At 36.5% G+C, this 15,974-nt stretch overlaps 1 non-coding gene across 1 annotated transcript; it reads left to right on the top strand.

The window, feature by feature from the left end:
- Positions 1–1,215: 1,215 nt before the first annotated feature.
- On the top strand, positions 1,216–1,323 carry LOC148573481 (small nucleolar RNA R71). The gene has a single exon (XR_015905663.1). It is a non-coding gene; the product is annotated as a small nucleolar RNA R71 (small nucleolar RNA).
- Positions 1,324–15,974: the final 14,651 nt, after the last annotated feature.

Below are 15,974 nucleotides of genomic sequence, written 5' to 3'. Positions count from 1 at the left end.
CTCTATTACAGAGAGGGGCATGAGGTTTATTCCTGAACCAAGGTCACACAGAGCCTTAAAGATCATGGTGCCTATGGTACAGGGTATTATGAACTTTCCAGGATCCTGTCTCTTCTGAGGCAATGTCAGTTGATCCAGATCACTTAGTTCATTGATGAACAAGGGAGGTTCAACTTCCCAAGTATCAATGCCAAATAATTTGGCATTCAGCTTCATGATTGCACCAAGAAACTTGGCAGTTTGCTCTTCAGTAACATCCTCATTCTCTTCAGAAGAGGAGTACTCATCAGAGCTCATGAAGGGCATAAGGAGGTTTAATGGAATCTCTATGGTCTCTAGATGAGCCTCAGAGTCCTTTGGTTCCTCAGAGGGAGGCTCCTTATTGATCACTGGACGTCCCAGGAGGTCTTCCTCCTTGGGATTCACGTCCTCTCCTCTCCTCATAGGTTCGGCCATGGCGCTTATGTCAATGGCCTTGCACTCTCCTTTTGGATTCTCTTCTGTATTGCTTGGGAGAGTACTAGGAGGGATTTCAGTGATCCTTTTACTCAGCTGGCCCACTTGTGCTTCCAGATTTCTAATGGAAGACCTTGTTTCATTCATGAAACTTACAGTGGCTTTAGATAGATCAGAGACTAAATTTGCTAAATTAGAAGCATTTTGTTCAGAGTTCTCTGTCTGTTGCTGAGTTGATGATGGAAAAGGCTTGCTGTTGCTAAACCTGTTTCTTCCACCATTACTAAAGCCTTGTTGGGGCTTTTGATCCTTCCATGAGAAATTTGGATGATTTCTCCATGTTGAGTTATAGGTGTTTCCATAAGGTTCACCTAAGTAATTTACCTCTGCTATTGCAGGGTTCTCAGGATCATAAGCTTCTTCTTCAGAAGATGCCTCTTGAGTACTGTTGGATGCAGCTTGCATTCCATGCAGCCTCTGAGAGATCATATTGACTTGCTGAGTCAATATTTTATTCTGAGCCAATATGGCATTCAGAGTATCAACTTCAAGAACTCCCTTCTTCATAGGCGTCCCATTACTCACAGGATTCCTTTCAGAAGTGTACATGAACTGGTTATTAGCAACCATCTCAATGAGTTCTTGAGCTTCTGCAGGCGTTTTCTTTAGGTGAATGGATCCACCTGCAGAAGTATCCAGTGACATCTTTGATAGCTCAGATAAACCATCATAGAATATATCCAGGATGGTCCATTCTGAAAGCATGTCAGAAGGACACTTTTTGGTCAACTGTTTGTATCTTTCCCAAGCTTCATAGAGGGATTCACCTTCTTTCTGTCTGAAGGTTTGAACATCAGCTCTAAGCTTGCTCAGCTTTTGAGGAGGAAAGTACTTGGCTAAGAAAGCCGTGACCAGCTTATCCCAAGAGTTCAGGCTGTCTTTGGGTTGAGAATCCAACCATAATCTAGCTCTGTCTCTTACAGCAAAAGGGAAAAGCATGAGCCTGTAGACTTTAGGATCTACTCCATTAGTCTTAACAGTATTACATATCTGCAAGAATTCAGTTAAGAACTGAAAAGGATCTTCAGATGGAAGTCCATGAAACTTGCAGTTCTGCTGCATTAGAGAAACTAATTGAGGTTTCAGCTCAAATTTGTTTGCTCCAATGGCAGGAATGGAGATGCTTCTTCCATGTAAATTGGAATTAGGTGCAGTAAAGTCACCAAGCATCTTCCTTATATTATTATTATTTTCGGCTGCCATATCCTTTTCCTGTTCGAAAATTTCTGAAAGGTTATCTCTGGACTGTTGTATTTTAGCTTCTCTTAATTTTTTCTTCAGAGTCCTTTCAGGTTCTGGATCTGCTTTAACAAGAATGTTCTTGTCCTTGCTCCTGCTCATATGACAAAGAAGATGGCACAGAAAAAATAGTAATAATAATATGGATCCTTTATACCACAGTATAGGGATCCTTGTGTCAGTAGAAGAAAAGAAGGGAAGAAAATCTGAACTCAGAGAGAGAGGGGGTTCGGATTTTTAGAGAGTTGAAGGAAAGATGTTAGTATATCAATAAACAAATAGAAGAAGATGAGAGGGGGAAGTGAATTTTCGAAAACAATTTTTGAAAAAGAGTTAGTATTTTTTTTTCGAAATTTTTTTTTAAATAAAAAATAAAAATAATTAGTTAATAAAAAAGAAATTTTTGAAAAAGAGGGAAGATATTTTCGAAAATTAGAGAGAGAGAGAGTTAGTTAGGTAGTTTTGAAAAAGTTAAGAAACAAACAAAAAGTTAGTTAGTTAGTTGAAACAAATTTTGAAAAGATAAGAAGTTAGGAAGTTAGGAAGTTAGAAAAGATATTTTGAAAATATATTTTTGAAAAAGATAAGATAAGAAGATATTTTTGAAAAGATATGATTGAAATTAGTTTTGAAAAAGATTTGATTTTTAAAATCACAATTAATGACTTGATTCATAAGAAATCACAAGATATGATTCTAGAACTTAAAGTTTGAATCTTTCTTAACAAGCAAGTAACAAACTTCAAATTTTTGAATCAAAACATTAATTGATTATATTATTTTCGAAAAATTTGATATAAAAATAAGAAAAATATTTTTGAAAAATATTTTTTTAATTTTCGAAAATAACTAAGAATTTTGAAAAAGATTTGATTTTTGAAAAAGATTTTGAAAAAGATAAGATTTTCAAATTGAAAATTTGATTTGACTCATAAGGAACAACTTTGATTTTAAAAAATTTTTGAAAAAGTCAACTCAATTTTCGAATTTGATGAGAGAAAAAGGGAAAGATATATTTATTTATTTTTTTTTTTTTGAATTTTTATGATGAGAGAGAAAAACAAGAAAAATGATGCAATGCATGAAATTTTTAGATCAAAACAATGAATGCATGCAAGAATGCTATGAATGTCAAGATGAACACCAAGAACACTATGAATGTCATGATGAACATCAAGAACATATTTTTGAAAAATTTTTAATGCAAAGAAAACATGCAAGACACCAGACTTAGAATTCTTTAATGCTTAGACACTAAGAATTCAAGAATGCATATGATAAACATGAAAAGAAACAAAACAAAAAAATCATCAAGATCAAACAAGAAGACTTACCAAGAACAACTTGAAGATCATGAAGAACACTATGAATGCATGATATTTTCGAAAAAATGCAAGATGCATATGCAAGTGACACCAAACTTATGATATGACTCAAGACTCAAACAAGAAACACAAAAATATTTTTGATTTTTATGATTTTCTAATTTTTTTTTTTTTGGATTTTTATTTTATGTTTTTCGAAAAATAATTTTGAAAAAGAAAATAAGGATTCCAAAATTTTTAATATGAATTCCAGGAATCTTACCATGTTAGTCTTAAAGCTCCAATCAAAGGGTCTGGCATGGCTTAACAGCCAGCCAAGCTTTAGCATATAATTACTGACATGACACGCCTGACATACTCATTCCCAAAGGAATAGACATGGCTTTACAGCCAGCCAGGCTTCAACATGCTTCATGAAATACTAGAATTCATTCTTAAAAATTTTGAATCTATAGAATAATTTAATTTTTTTTTTTGAAAACATTTTTTAATTAAATTTTTTTTTCAAAAACAGATGAGAGATTTTTGAAAGATTTTTTTTTTGAAAACAAAACGAAAAGAAAATTACCTAATCTGAGCAACAAGATGAGCCGTCAGTTGTCCAAACTCAAACAATCCCCGGCAACGGCGCCAAAAACTTGGTGCACGAAATTGTGATGTCCAGGCTCGAACAATCCCTGGTAATGGCTCCAAAGCTTGGTGCTTTGATCTTAATTCATAATTTTCACAACTTCGATACAACTAACCAGCAAGTGCACTGGGTCGTCCAAGTAATACCTTACGTGAGTAAGGGTCGAATCCCACGGAGATTGTTGGTATGAAGCAAGCTATGGTCACCTTGTAAATCTCAGTCAGGCGGATATAAAATAATCATGGAGTTTTCGAATATTATATAATGAAATAGGGATAGAGATACTTATGTAAATCATTGGTAGGAATTTCAGATAAGCGAATGGAGATGCTTTTCGTTCCTCTGAACCTCTGCTTTCCTGCTATCTTCATCCAATCAGTCTTACTCCTTTCCATGGCTGGCTTTATGCAAGGGCATCACCGTTGTCAGTGGCTACATCCCCTCCTCTCAGTGAATAATATGCTCACGCACCCTGTCACGGCACGGCTATTCATCTGTCGGTTCTCGATCATGCTGGAATAGGATTCACCCTCCTTTTGCGTCTGTCACTAACGCCCAGCACTCGCGAGTTTGAAGCTCGTCACAGTCATTCAATCATTGAATCCTACTCAGAATACCACAGACAAGGTTTAGACCTTCCGGATTCTCTTGAATGCCGCCATCATTCTAGCTTACGCCACGAAGATTCCGGTTAGGAGATCTAAGAGATATTCATTCTAGCTTGTTACATGTAGAACGGAAGTGTTTGTCAGGCACGCGTTCATAGGGGAGATGGTGATGAGCGTCACACATAATCATCACCTTCATCACGTTCTTGAGTGCGAATGGATATCTTAGAAGAGAAATAAGAAGAATTGAATAGAAAACAGTAGTACTTGCATTAATCTTTGAGGAACAGCAGAGCTCCACACCTTAATCTATGGAGTGTAGAAACTCTACCGTTGAAAATACATAAGTGAAGGTCCAGGCATGGCCGAGATGGCCAGCCCCCTAAAACGTGATCAATAGTCTCCTAAGATGAACAATGGAATAAAACTGAGACCAAAGATTGTCAAAAAGACTAGTAAAAGGTCCTATTTATAATAAACTAGTCACTAGGGTTTACATGAGTAAGTAATTGATGAATAAATCCACTTCCGGGGCCCACTTGGTGTGTGTTTGGGCTGAGCCTAAGTGTTGCACGTGCAGAGGCCATTTGTGGAGTTGAACGCCAGTATTTGTGCCAGTTTGGGCGTTCAACTCTTGTTTTGGATCCTTTTCTGGCGCTGGACGCCAGATTTGGGCAGAAGGCTGGCACTGAACGCCAGTTTACATCGTCAATTCTTGGCCAAAGTATGGACTATTATATATTTCTGGAAAGCCCTGGATGTCTACTTTCCAACGCAATTGGAAGCGCGCCATTTCGAGTTCTGTAGCTCCAGAAAATCCACTTTGAGTGCAGGGAGGTCAGAATCCAACAGCATCAGCAGTCCTTTTTCAACCTCTGAATCTGATTTCTGCTCAAGTCCCTCAATTTCAGCCAGAAAATACCTGAAATCACAGAAAAACACACAAACTCATAGTAAAGTCCAGAAATGTGAATTTAACATAAAAACTAATGAAAACATCCCTAAAAGTAGCTAGATCCTACTAAAAACATACTAAAAACAATGCCAAAAAGCGTATAAATTATCCGCTCATCATGGCGTTAGTGCTAAAGTTATTGTGGCTAACGTTGCACTTGCTGCCTAGTTGGTGTTTTTGGGGCTTAAAAGATGCCTCTTGTTTGTGCTCCAATTTCATGCCCACTATAGAGTATTATATATCGTTGAAAAGCTCTGAATGTCAGCTTTCTAACGCAACTAGAATCACCTCAATTGGGCCTGTGTAGCTCAAGTTATGCTCCTTTGAAGTGGACATGGTCGCTGGCATAGTTGCCAGCGTTAATGAAAAATTTGAGTGCCAATAACGCTAGCGATCAGGGCTTCATTATTGCCAGTTTCTGAAGCTCAAACTTAGTGTCCACCCCATACTATTATATATTATTGGAAATCCCTGGATGTCTACTTTCCAATGCCTTTGGAAGCGCATCATTTGGAGCTCTACAACTCGAGTTACACTTCTTGGAAGGTGAAGAGGTCAGCTGGCCTTACTACAGGTTGATACCATGTTCATCTTTGCACTTTCGGGGCAGGTTTTCTCCCTCAAATTTAGTGTCAACCATATAGTGCCATATATTCTTGGAAATCTCTGGAATCCTACTTTCCAATGCCACTGGAATCACCTCATTTGGAGCTTTGTGGCTCAAGTTATGCGTGTTTGAAGAAGGCATGGTTAGGCTGCCAGGTGGGACTTTTGCCCACGTTAACTACCACGTTAACTAAGTTAACGTGGGAGTTAACGTGGCTCATAGTGGCTTGTGTGGGCTCATTCCAACGTTAGTGACAATGTTGGGTGTCACTAACGTTGGCGATCACCTCCCTTCTTCACGTTAGCCTCCACGTTAACTAGGTTAACGTGGGAGTTAACGTGGCTTATTGGGGCTTGTGTGGGTTCCTTCCAACGTTAGTGACAATGTTTGGTGTCACTAACGTTGTCGACCACCTTGTTTCTTCACGTTAGCTTCCACGTTAACTAGGTTAACGTGGGAGTTAACGTGGCTTATTGTGACTTGGCCAACGTTAGTGATAAAGTTGAATGTCACTAACGTTGGCTTCCCCTTTACTTCTTAACGTTAGAGGCCACGTTAACTAAGTTAACGTGGCAACTAACGTGGCCACTTATGAGCTTGGTCCAACGTTAGTGATAATATTAAGTGTCACTAATGTTGGCTCCATTTTCTTTCTTCAAAGTTAATGCCACTAACTTTTCTCACTAACGTTGGGGCTTTCCTTCCTTCCACGTTAGTGCCCACGTTAGTGTAACTAACGTAGCCACTAACATGGCTTCTTCTCTTCTTCTTTTAGCCTGAAATCAATCAAACAAAGTGCATCAAAGTCTTGTTCTTAATCATAGGATCATGCATCATCCAATTTATCATTAAATTCATGCAAAAATTCTCATGAAATCATGTAAAGTGCACAATGTATGCTTGAATCAAGATGTAAGTGAATATCTACCCAAAACTAGCTTATTTTCCAAGAAAATGCATGAAAATACCTTAAAAACAGTAAAGAAAAGGTCAGTGAAACTGGCCAAAATGCCCTGCCATCACAACACCAAACTTAAAGCTTGCTTGTCTCTAAGCAAGTACTGGAACAAAAGAATGATGAATGGAATGCCAAGAGAAATGAGTCATTCTTGTGGAAGTCATGTCCCTGGTTTTATGGTGGTTTCATGCATAGCAACTTAGGTTCATTCCTGGCTTTCAAACCTTTATCATGTCCTAAAACACTCACTTTGATTGCATCCCATGAGACTTTTATTCATTGATCCTTTTATTGTCATTTCAGGGTTTATTTGTGTTCTTAAGCTAAGTGCTTTGTAAGGGGGCAACTTTTTAGAATAAGCTTTCAGCCAACACTCCCGAACCAGTTGGTTCAAGGTGCTGGGTGTTGAAGCACCCCTAAGGACTTACTTGCTCAAGTCTCTCCCCGATACATACACACCACAGGCATATGGTTTATTTATTTTCTTTTCTTGAGACCTTGGTGTCCAGCACCTCTTTGGGTTACTAAATGCTCTGTAGTGAGGGTTACTCTTGATAGTGGACTTTCAGCTGATAATCCCGGGTTAGTTAACCCAAGTTACCAAGTGATAAAGCACCCCAAAGAGCTTATTCATCCAAGTAGATCCCTCACACAGGAGCACCACAGACACATGCTTCAAGATTAAAACCATTGGTGCCTAGCCTTATTGCTTACTTTTTTTCTTTTATTCTTCCACTTTCATTATTCTTTCCCTCTTTCTTATTAGGATCTTCTTATTTAGCTAGTCTCATGGGGTGTGTCTCAAGCATAGTATTCATGACAGATAGTTGTCTTCCCACCCTTGTGGTTGAACCAACTTAGCTAACTTATGACCACACCACAAACTCATGAACTCATTCCATAGTATGAACTCCACTCTAGTCTTTTAAAAACACTCATTCTCCTTTTATTTGATTCAAAAGGACAAGCAAACAAGTAAGTAAGGAGATGATGCAGTAATAACATTCAGACTAGCAAACACAGCCCCAATCAACAAAAAGTTTAAAAGACAGAATTGACATGCTTATTCACAAGGAGAAAGCACACATACATACAAAGAACATAGAAGACAATCATGCAAATTAAAGTGCTGGAAATAAGTAAGAGGAGAAAGGAACTTTACCACCTTGTATTTTATCTTCATTGTTGTTGCCCTTTTCCTCCTATTCTTCCCCTTCCCACACCAGACATAGAATGATTGCTTATACTCAAGCAACAATTAAAACAGTGGTGACGGGGTTTATGATGGATCATGAATGTCATAAAATAAAGTGTGAGTATGCATGTGTTTCAGCAAGCAAGATTATGGATCACAACAAAAGTACAAGAAGTAAAACAGAGACAATTTTGATTGCATTAATAAGTGGTGTTGGCATGGTACTTTGCATGAAAGTTAAGTGGCAACACCAAACTTAGTGTGCCACTGTCAATCTAGAATGTTGCAAGTACCCAGTGAAGATTGAAATTCAAATTGTTGCATGGCAACACCAAACTTAGAGTGCAATCATATGCCAAATTATTGAAAGTAAACTAAGCAAAGCAAGGAAATGTTACCTACGGTTGGGTTGCCTCCCAACAAGCGCTCTTTTAATGTCATTAGCTTGACATGTTGTTCACGACTTTCTTCCTCTTCTTCCAGTTTGTTAAGAGGAATGACCTCAAGAGGAAAGAGGAGCCAGTTAATGCCCCTTGTTTTGAGTGCCTCTCCCCAGCAAGCCTTCTTCTGTTGTTAGCTTGAGTAAACTTGCTTGTTGGGGGTAGGGGTGGGATGGCTTTTGGTTGACCTTTTCTTCTTCATGAATATTGTCCTTCTTTTCTTGGTCACCATCCTTTTGTTAGTGTTCATATTAATTGCCTTTACCACCTTGATTTCAGGATTTGGGTATTGTATGATGGGTGGAGCATCTTCTTCATCAAGATCTTCTTGAATTGGTGGTTCAATGAACTCACCCTCTATGCAACTCTCTGTTTCGTTGGAGTGTGGGTTTCCTTGATTGACTTTCTCCCTTATTCTTGACCTTTGAATGAACTTCTCTGTTTCTGGAGAGAGTGAAGTGGTCTCTCTTTGTGATCTCAGCTCTTCAATAAATTGTTCTTCAGAATAGAGTTGTGCATTCTCCCTCAATTTTTCTTCATGGTCCCTTTTTTCTATTTTCTCCTCTTCGATTGTTTTTACTATTTCTTCAAGGAGGAGTTCTATCCTAGTAAGTCTCTCCTCTACTCTACTTCTTCTGAGTTCTTCAATGATGAGTTCCACCCTAGCAAGTTTATCTAAAGGAGGTTGGGTAGGTTGTAATGGTTGGGCTGGGTTGGCTTGTGAATGGAATTGGTTATTTTGTGGTTGTGTATTCTGAAAGTGGTGTGACTCTTGTGGGTAGTGGATTGAGTTTTGTGGATGGTGAAATGAATTGTATGAATTTGGGATAGACTTTTGTGCTGAGGCATACTCAAATGATGAAGAATTTAGGCATGTAAAACTTGGAGGTGAGATTGTATAATTGAGAGGTGATGGCTCTTGATGACTGGGGTATGAATGAGTGAAATCTCTTTGATTTTAATCTTCCCAGCCACAACTTGAGTAGTGATTAATTTCACCAAAATATGGACCATTTTGTGGCTCTGGAAAGTACCCCATTTCATGTTCTTGATACTCCCACCCACCATGAGCATAGTAAAGTGAATCATTATGTGGTGGTGGAAAGTTTCCCATGAAATATGATTGACTAAAATATGATGGATGCTCCTTTTTTTCCTGCAGAAAGCTTTGTCTCAAACAATAATCACCAAAAGAAATTGGAATCTCCATTGTCACAGATTAGGAAATTTCCAGTGAGGCAATATCACAAACAGTTAGTTAGCACAAGAAAATAAGAAACAAAAGAAAATAAAGACAAAAGAAAAGTATCTAATCTAGTAAATCAATCAACCGGTAGTTTGTTAATCACGATTAATCCCCGGCAACGGCGCCATAAACTTGATGCACGGAAAACTTGTCTCTCAACAAATTCCCCTTCGGCAAGTGTACCGAATTGTCGTCAAGTAAAACTCACAAAAGAGTGAGGTCGAATCCCACAGAGATTAACGGATTAAGGAATCAATGGTTAATTGATTATTCTAGTTAGACGAATCATATTGGAGTGATAAGCAGCAAAGAAATGTAAATTGCATGAAAGTAAAGAAAGCAATAAAGTGCAGAGAAGTAAAATGGCAAGAAAATAAAATGTAAGAACTAAAAAATAAAATGAACATTGGGATCAAGAGATATTGCAATCCTCCGGATCAAGTTCATTCTCATCTCTTCCTCAATCAATGCATTCATTGATCTCCTTAGAAATCTTAATTGATCGAATTCCAATTTCTTGGAATTCAATCTCTCAAATCTTGATCAATAGCTAATTCCTTGGTCAATTGCTCATGAGAAGAGATGAAGTATGGTCACCGATTATACCACATGCATTTCCCAAATCAAGTGTTGGAAAGATTATAGTCACATATCCATCCACACCCAATTTGGTCCAGCATGAGAAAGCATTTCTAGCATGATCTCTTCATTCCTCTTTCAAGGTTCAGAAGAGATCCAAGTATGAATAGTTTCTTTTCCAAGATAACTACCCAATTGGATGAAGATTGAAAGCTCTCAAGTAAAATCAAGAGGAAAGAAAGAAGAAGAAGAATAAGAACTACACTTAATCCATTGAATCACAATAGAGCTCTCTAACCCAATGTAAAGAGTTAGTTGATCATTGCTCTACAAAAATAGAAATAAAAGAAAGTACAGAAAAATAAAGATGAAGATTCAAACTGAAATTTAAAATTCAACATTCATAAATGAAAATTACAACTAAAAGAAAGAGAAGGAAAAGTGTGTGAGGGGAGGGAGTCCGAAGACCCCTCTTCAATCCCCCATTCCAGAATTCCCCCCTTTTCCAAGCTTTTTTTCAATGTAAAGACTAAGGCCTTTATATAGGCTCTCCTAAATTACAAAATGAAATTAAAAGCAAATTACAATTAAATGAAAATTCCTATTCTAGATGCTTCTTGTGGTCTTGATTGGTTGACAATTGTGGGCTTGCTTGCTTGAGCTTTGAAGTGGACTTGAGAGAGAGTGAGTCAAGTTGAGGTCCAGGTGCTAAAGTTAGTGCTAAAGTTAGCCACACTAACACTACAAGTGTGGCGTTAGTGCTAAAGTTATTGTGGCTAACGTTGCACTTGCTGCCCAGTTGATGTTTTTGGGGCTTAAAAGATGCCTCTTGTTTGTGCTCCAATTTCATGCCCACTATAGAGTATTATATATCGTTGGTAGGCTCTGAATGTCAGCTTTCTAACGCAACTGGAATCACTTCAATTGGATCTCTGTAGCTCAAGTTATGCTCCTTTGAAGTGGACATGGTCTCTGGCATAGTTGCCAGCGTTAATGAAAAATTTGAGTGCCAATAACGCTAGCGATCAGGGCTTCATTATTGCCAGTTTCTGAAGCTCAAACTTAGTGTCCACCCCATACTATTATATATTGTTGGAAAGCCCTGGATGTCTACTTTCTAATGCCTTTAGAAGCGCATCATTTGGAGCTCTACAACTCGAGTTACACTTCTTGGAATGTGAAGAGGTCAGCTGGCCTTACTACAGGTTGATACCATGTTCATCTTTGCACTTTCGGGGCAGGTTTTCTCCCTCAAATTTAGTGTCAACCATATAGTGCCATATATGAGTGGAAATCTCTGGAATCCTACTTTTCAATGCCACTGGAATCACCTCATTTGGAGCTTTGTGGCTCAAGTTATGCGTGTTCGAAGAAGGCATGGTTAGGCTGCCAGGTGGGACTTTTCCCACGTTAACTACCACGTTAACTAAGTTAACGTGGGAGTTAACGTGGCTCATAGTGGCTTGTGTGGGCTCATTCCAATGTTAGTGACAATGTTGGGTGTCACTAACGTTGGCGATCACCTCCCTTCTTCACGTTAGCCTCCACGTTAACTAGGTTAACGTGGGAGTTAACGTGGCTTATTGGGGCTTGTGAGGGTTCCTTCCAACATTAGTGGCAATGTTTGGTGTTACTAACGTTGTCGACCACCTTGTTTCTTCACGTTAGCTTCCACGTTAACTAGGTTAACGTGGGAGTTAACGTGGCTTATTGTGACTTGGCCAACGTTAGTGATAAAGTTGAATGTCACTAACGTTGGCTTCCCCTTTACTTCTTAACGTTAGAGGCCACGTTAACTAAGTTAACGTGGCAACTAACGTGGCCACTTATGAGCTTGGTCCAACGTTAGTGATAATGTTAAGTGTCACTAACGTTGGCTCCATTTCCTTTCTTCAAAGTTAATGCCACTAACTTTTCTCACTAACGTTGGGGCTTTCCTTCCTTCCACGTTAGTGCCCACGTTAGTGTAACTAACGTAGCCACTAACGTGGCTTCTTCTCTTCTTCTTTTGGCCTGAAATCAATCAAACAAAGTGCATCAAAGTCTTGCTCTTAATCATGGGATCATGCATCATCCAATTTATCATTAAATTCATGCAAAAATTCTCATGAAATCATGTAAAGTGCACAATGTATGCTTGAATCAAGATGTAAGTGAATATCTACCCAAAACTAGCTTATTTTCCAAGAAAATGCATGAACCTACCTTAAAAATAGTAAAGAAAAGGTCAGTGAAACTGGCTAAAATGTCCTGGCATCAATGCACGACAGAGGGATAGTCCAATGGTTAGCTACCAGGACTTGTCGGGTTGGCTTTATAACCGACATATGAGACTCATCAGCCATAGGGCAGGCATACATCATTTGTATATGTTTGAATTGTTTGGGTTTGCCTATTTGTTTTGGATTGCTATATCATATATGCTCTGTTACCTGATTATGTACTACTTGTTCTACTTGTACTTTAATTGTGTATTACTTACATATATTGCTTGTGTTTGTACAACTGAGAGGTCCCTCATGCTGGTGTCGGTGGACGCTGAGGGTTGTTCTTGATGAGATGAGTTGATGATGTAATTGAATAATGATGATGATTATTGAATGAGTTAATTTGAGTTCTCTGGGTAGACGCAGTGAAGTGATTTCACTTGTTCCAGGTAGAGAATGAGTTAAATTGAGTTCCCTGGGTAGACGCAGTGAAGTGATTTCACTTGCTCCAAGTGAGGATATGATGTATTGATATAGAGTTGCTGAGACAGAATAACTGGTGATGGTTTATTTATGATTCTGATTCTGATTCTGATTCGTTAGAGAGTTAGAAAGTTGGGAAACTTGAGGAAGATGAATTAGATTTAGCATTCTCTTATGATAGTTGCTTGTTTATGGATTAGCGAGAACATAGGGTGAATATTTGGTGAAAGAAAGTTTAGGATGCTTAGTGAATTTTTATTAATGCATTGTATTTATTTGGCACTTTTACCGTACTAGGAACCCATGGGTCGAGGGTTCTCATTCCGTATATATCTATTGTTTTTCAGATGCAGGTCCAGGTGCTCAGAAGTGAGCTGTGGTTCATCTGAGAGGTGGCGAAGATCTTTATATTCTCCACTTTATATTTTGCTTAGAATCTCTCAACCTTTATTTGGAAAAGCTTATATTATGTATTGGACTCTTTTGAACCTGCCTATAGAGGCTCTTATGTTTCTTTTGGGAGAGATTAGGAGATACTGTTGTCAACTACTTTCATACTGTACCCTAGCCGCCCTAAACTTCGCGGGCCGCGACTAGTTGCTATTTACTTATGTTATATATATCTATATATTGTCCTTCTCTTATTCTCCTAGATGCCTTTATCTGTATATCGCTCTCGACTTCACGCTTTATCTTTTAGTTGTCGATGCGTGAGTGATACCACTTCGCGATTTTATTTTTACTCTTTTCAGGCTTCTCGATTAATACCCCTTTCTATTTTACTTATAATTATGTAATAAAAATCCACCTTGAGGGTCGTACCACCGTAATATCATTGATTTATGACTCGAGAATAAGGATTTGAATATTAGGGTGTTACATTTTGATCCTTGTTTAAATTTTGAGCGTTGCGGTTTTGATTGAGAGAAAAGAACCATTTGCATTATTTAAGAGTTAGGGAAACACATATTTACACACAATCTAAATTGAAGGTCATTTTTGTTGAATTTGGACCAACTTGTATGAACTTGTATACCAAAAAGACTTGTATATATAGCACATCTCTAATAATATATATAACCTCCCTATATATAAATATAAGATGATATAAATGTTAAGAATAAAAGATTTTGTAATAGATAAAAAAAATTTGACCCTTCCCTCCCTATAATGTCTTCATTTTTTTATTTTAATTTTGAAACTTTTATATATGTTTTATTTTTTTAATGTGCCACATATTTCGAAAGAATTTGTGAAGATGGGTTATTTTAGTTTATTTTTTGATATATAACACATAGCTTTAAGAGATAATAGAATTAAAAGTACTCACAAAAATATCGTTTATAGATCAAATTATTTCGTAAATTAGATTTAATTTGACTGTTTATAGTTCTATTGTGTGTATTTAAGGTAAAAATTTTGTATAAATGTATCGCTATGCTATTAAATATGTTAATTTAATTAAGTTTATTTCTTTTTAAAAAGTGGAATAAAATAACCCGATTGAAGCGTAATAGCTTATAATGTCATTGTATGTCCTATAATAGGTCGCATTCTTCTATCCTTTTGGTAGTGATATTTAGTTATTAGAAAAAAACATTTACTAGGATTAAATTATAATCTTTTAATTATTATAATTTTCTATATATAAGAGTTTTAGGATTAAAAAAAAAAAGAGAGTTGAAATCATTTGACAAAGTAATTTAAATATGCTAACATACAGATAGATTTACAAAGGAAAATTCAAGTTCATTTCATTTGTGTTCTTTATTTTTACTTTGTAATATTTAACTTCAAAATTCTGTGAAGTTAATATATCTATATTTTAATGCTACTTCTTTAAATTTTTATTAATTTATTCTTTAGTTTGACAACGCACAACGTTTTAAAAGTTGATCATTTTATCGACAAATTAAAAAAAAAATTATCATTTGTACCCATAAAAAAACAGATGCTAACAAAAATGACAATTATGACCACAAAAGATGGCTTTCCTGTGCTAAGAGTACCCGAACGTTGGTTACACAATTAGTCTGTTAGGGTATTCTTGACATATAAAAACTATCTTTCGTAGATACAAAATTATCGTTTTATTCTTATATAGATACATTTGTCAGTATTTATATCTTTCATAGATACAAATGTTAATTTATTCAAAAAAAATCAGGAAAACAATTTGGTTGTGCATGGTCGGTACTCTAGAAACGTAAAATATATGAACTAGTTAATATATTTAGTTATATTGAAAAAGAAAGGGATACAATAATAAAATTGGAATAAACTATCCCATAGTGTTTTCCATCAAATGAAAAGAGAGTTTTTTTTGTTAACTATCCCACTATGTTCCTCACATTAATTCTAGGCACAACCTTAAACTATAATGGATTAAGATCTTTTAAAGTGATGAGGAGATTTGTAAAATAAGAAAGTAAGTATTTAATTATTATTAAATTAAAATAATAAAATTTATATAACATGAAATATACAAATTCAATAAATTAATATTTTATTTTATTATTTTACTAATTTTTTTATTTTAAAAAATTTAAATTCAAATCAGAAGATCTAACTTCATAACAAAAATCATACTCTAGTTAAGAATTAAATTAAACATATATTATGTTAAATAATTTAATCAAATATATTAAATTATCTAATTATTCACACCTATCAATCATCTTGACATGATGAAAATATCTTCATGAGAACAATCATTCAAAATAGTTCTCAATACTGATTAACTATACTCTGTCGCGCCATTTATTAACTAGCTAGCTAAGAAATGCTACCAATGAATTCATGGGGTTGTGGCGGCTCATGTAACATTCTACCACACAAAAATTTACGTTTAAGTCATAAAATAAAGATGGTGTAGTGGTATGCGAAATTGTTACTCAGGTTGTAAAATTTGTTGTTCATTCTCTCTCTAGCAATGGCGCTAACAAACTGGTGCACAATACCATGGTCCAAACATAACTTCACAAC

Source organism: Arachis ipaensis, chromosome B2 (assembly GCF_059453495.1).
Source record: "Arachis ipaensis isolate K30076 ecotype BB chromosome B2, ASM5945349v1, whole genome shotgun sequence".
NCBI classification, from domain to species: domain Eukaryota; kingdom Viridiplantae; phylum Streptophyta; class Magnoliopsida; order Fabales; family Fabaceae; genus Arachis; species Arachis ipaensis.
The sequence above is the reverse complement of the archived record's forward strand: the minus strand, read 5'-3'. Positions and strand labels throughout refer to the sequence as shown.